At 57.2% G+C, this 4,607-nt stretch overlaps 1 pseudogene; it reads right to left on the bottom strand.

Annotated features, from left to right (window-relative positions):
* Window positions 1-1,157: 1,157 nt before the first annotated feature.
* Window positions 1,158-3,553, bottom strand: LOC109762035 (ABC transporter G family member 6-like; annotated as a pseudogene).
* Window positions 3,554-4,607: the final 1,054 nt, after the last annotated feature.

Here is a 4,607-nt window from a genome sequence, read left to right as displayed (position 1 = left end):
CCAGCACCAGCCCGTTCCCAGCGTCGCCGTCATCTACCCCGACCACTTCGTCTACTCCGACCATCGTTGGTGACATCGGCTCCGCGCCGATGGACGCCGCAATCGTCGTCGAGTTCTTCTCTGCTGGACCCTCCGACTTCTCCGACATGGCATACAGCTCGTGCAGGTCCCTCGTCTACGCATGTCCGGTGCTGGCAACACCGATGCGTGCCTTCATCCACGACGTGTCCCCGGGCCTGGCAAGCCTGATCGGCGCTTTGTCAACTTCGTCTTCGTCCGTCTACGCATGCCCGGTGCTGGCAACACCGGTGCATGCCTTCGTCCACGATGTGTCCCCGGGCTTGGCAAACCCGCCGCGACGCGTCGTCAACAACTTTTTCTTCCCGGCGCACTCCTACTTCGACATCACCGCGCCCATGCTAACTCGGCGCCCTCTTGCGCCCGTGGCTCCACGGCGACTTCCTCGACACCGGCCACCCCGACTCAACATCGACCACAACATTCTTCGCACGACTACCTCGACCACGGCTCCACCACCCAAGCTCTTGGCTACATCGACAAACGGCACAAAGGGCTACCGCCTTGCTTGAGCAACCTCGTCGGTTTCCACTCCAGCCACGTCTTCTGCGATGCATCGACCGTTACGACTGTGCGGGGGGTGTCCGTCGGCTTGCCTTCGGACTCTTCTCCAGTCTCACCGTCTGCGTCGCTACCGTTGTGACTGCGGGGGGATGTTGAGTATAATGTTTATTAGGAAAGACGAGATAGACTAGGATTTGTTCTGGCTTGTCTTGTACTCCAAGGAGATGATTGTACTCCTATATATATATGCCACGAGGCTCAAGCAATACAACGAACTATTCCACCAATCTCTCTCCCTTCTAACAATCTGGAGTACTTTGCGGTGTTCATTTTGGTGTAAATCTGCATCTCTGTGTTGCCTCTGCGTAGGCTGTAATGTGGTCTGAACTTGAGTCTGGTTGGTGCGTGTTGATGGTGCTTCAGGGTTTTTGCCTCGTAGTGGGCGTTTCGATTGCGAGCGCTCATAGCGGGTTTCTCTGAAGTGCCTGAACTCGCTTTTTCCCTTTCCCTTGTCGCGTGAACTAGTATTTAGCTGTATTTCCGTTATATCTTTAATGGAAAGGGGATCAGCCCGGTTCAAAAAAAAAAATCATCGTGTGCATGCACGAAAAATAAGTTTACACGCCGATCATCGATCGGGTCAGCTCCGCTTGTTCCTGCTCCCCAGCAGTAGTGTGACGTAGAAGAGGATGCGGAACAGGAACCCCCAGGCGAGGGTGGTCCAAAGGCAGCCCCACTTGCCCAGCTGGTCCACGGCCTGCTTGGCCAGTATGTCCGTCCCCGTGGTGATGCAGGAGTTGCTGTTGAAGTCGATTCGCATGGACTTGCTCATCGCGTTGAGCACCGTCACCTGGGTCGCCACCGGCAGCTTCCCCATGGGCGTCCCGTCGAACATCTGCACCCCTCGCATGAAGCACTTGCCGGGGTCGGCGCCGAACTCGTTCTGCATCACCGCCTCGTACGGGTACTTGATCAGCGACAGGTAGTGGAACCATATCCAGTAGCCCGGGATGCGGTCGCGCGTCACGAAGAAGCCGCTGAAGAGCAGGAAGTAGGCCAGCACCGCCACCACCACCGTGTACCCGATGATCACGTGCGGCACCACGCCGGAGAGGAACGTCACGAAGCCGCTCCCCGCCCAGAAGGAGGCCAGCACGATGAGCGCGAAGAAGACGAACCCCTCTGCGCCCCCCGCCAGCCCCACCGCGAAGAAGGTGATGCCGGTGAAGGCGAGCGAGAGGACCACCAGCGGCGGGAAGGCCACGATGGCGTTGGACAGTGTGTAGGAGGACCGGCGGTACGCGTTGTGCGCCGTCTCCGGGAGGAAGATGTACCGCTCGATGAGGAACACCGGCAGCGCGTCCGCGATGGTGTAGAACATGGTGGACATGGCGATGGCGAAGAAGCCGAACCGCTCGTTCACGCCCTTGGGCGTGTTGTCCAGCCGCCAGAAGATGGTGGCCAGGATGAAGCTCGTCACCACCACCGCGCCGAACCGGAGCACGAACAGCTCCGGCGTGCGCCATGTGTTGGTGAACGCCCGCCGCGTCAGCACCCACACTTCCACCCACCACGGGTTCGCGTACGTCGCCACCTCGGCTGTCGCCGCCGTCTGCGTGCTGGCGGCGCTGGTACCGGACACCAGCTTGCCGCGGGCGATGCTCAGGCTGATGGCCTCCTTAAGCGACAGCGACGGCTTGCCGAGCGGGCTCGTGCTTGCCGACGAGACGGCACGGGACAGCGGCTTCTCTTGCCATGACTTGATGAACTGCACGAGGTCGTTGGTCCCGGCCTGGGTGCCCTCGAGCTCGCGTATGCGATCCAACGCGAACTCGGCCGGGTTCTCGCCATCGGGGATCGGGTGGCCGAACTCCGAGAAGAAGGGAGGTAGCGCAGCCGGTGGGCCGTAGTACACCGTCTTGCCGCGGGAGAGGAACAGGAGACGGTCAAGGAGGCCGAGGATGCGGTAGCTCGGCTGGTGGATGGACATGATCACGACGCTGCCGCTCTACGCGATGCCCTGCAGCACCTTCACCACCATGAAGGCGCTGGTGGAGTCGAGCCCGGACGTGGGCTCGTCGAGGAACAGGATGATGGGGTCGTGGATGATGTCGATGCCGATGGACACGCGCGGCGCTCCCCGCCGGACACGCCGCGCCGGCCCTCGTCGCCGATGATGGTGTTGGCCGCGGCGCGCAGGCCGAGCTGGTCGATGAGCGCCTGGACGCGGCTCCTCTTCTTGGACGTGGAGAGCAAGCGCGGGAGCCGAAACTCGGCCGAGTACATGAGGGTCTCCGCGACAGTGAGCATGGGGTACAGCAGGTCGTCCTGCATGACGTACGCCGAGATGACCCTGAGCAGGCGGCTGTCGAGAGCGTCGCCGTTGAGCGTGACGGCGCCACGGAGGCTCTCGCGCTGGATCCGGTCGGCCAGCGCGTCGATGAGCGTGCTCTTGCCTCGCGCCGAGCACGGCCATGATCCCCCCCCCCCCCCCCCCCCCCCCCCCCCCGTGCCTCCCCGGAGATTCCGTCGAGCAGCGTGTTTCTCCTCGTCGCGTCGGCCGCCTGGACGTCACGGCTCCGGTTGAATGATCTCGTCGGCCGCTTGACGCTGTACGTCAGGTCGTCAAAGGCCAGCAGGAAGTGGACGGCCGGGCGGCAGATCAAGTCATCAACTGTGGTACTGCCATCATCGTTGTCGTCGGCCGTTGGCTGCACGTCCACGACGACGTGCCCGGACGGGTCGACTTCGCTGGTGGCCGTAGACACCGATCCGCCTGAACGGAGCGAGAGAAGCTGGTCGAGGGTGGTCACGCCGGAGTTGTCACCGGAGCGAGGCAGGGTATCGGGGTGCGGCGCGGCCCCGGCGCCTACCTCCATCGTTCGCTGAATACTGTCACGACTCATGATAAGACTCTCAAGTGCACCATGCAAAGAGCTTCCATCGTGTCTTGTGCTTGTTTGTTGGTGCGTGTATATATGAACGCCGTCACGTACGCGTGATACGCTATTGCAATGCAACTACCTAAAAAAATGTGCGGTGAATAGTCCTGCTAACGACCTTACTGTATAGTAGCTTATCGGGACACATCCTAAAAATTGGAGAAGCAAGGACGCTTTGAACAAGCATGCATCCGTGGCCAGTGCTGAGGCATTTTACCAGGGGAAGTGATGGCCACCCGATCGTTTTCTATGAGCATCATGTAATAAGCAGTCGGTGTCTTGACCATTTTTTCTCTTGGACGGTGTACTTGCAAATTAAGCTTTGTCATAACCGAATTAGCATGGAAAATTCCGCATTGACATTTTGGTTTTTTCATTGCGAATCATTGACATTTTGGTTCACCAAGGGATGTAATCACCCACTTTTTTCTTGAGGGAACATGTAATTATCCGCTTAATCTCTATTATTAAAGTAGAGTTGGTGATCATATGTCCCTTAGTGAACCCTTCCCCATGTCCTACAAATGATGTGTAAATTATGATGTTGCATAGAACACTAGTGGACACTATTAGGGAAAACCTTAGTAGTAGCGCGGGTTTTGATGCTATCAGCATCGCGGGTAGCCGCGCTACTACTACGGCGCTACAGCTAACAGTTAGTAGTAGCGCGATATAAACCCGCGTTACTACTATTGACTATATCAGTAGCGCTTTTACGGAACGCGCTACTATTAAGTAGCTGTAGCGCTTTTCTATCCCCGCGCTACTGCTATATCTTTCATCATTTTCCCTGTTCCCTGCCCCGTTTCAGTTTGTAAACTGCAGTTTCACATGTACCAGATAATAATATCATTAACCACAATACCATATAGTCATACAGTAGTCATACAATATCATAAAGCATTACAGGTACTCATACATAGTCAACATGCATCCTCACATGAATATAGCATATATGATAAGCAGTACTAGGTAGTCTACTAGCCACACATATATAGCAGTTCTACTAGGTATATATAGTCATACAGCCACACACACATATGTAGTTCTAGATGATATCGACGACGATCATCATCCTCAAGC

The sequence above is a fragment of the Aegilops tauschii genome, chromosome 4, assembly GCF_002575655.3.
Source record: "Aegilops tauschii subsp. strangulata cultivar AL8/78 chromosome 4, Aet v6.0, whole genome shotgun sequence".
Lineage (NCBI taxonomy): Eukaryota > Viridiplantae > Streptophyta > Magnoliopsida > Poales > Poaceae > Aegilops > Aegilops tauschii.
This window is presented reverse-complemented; position numbering and strand designations above follow the sequence as displayed.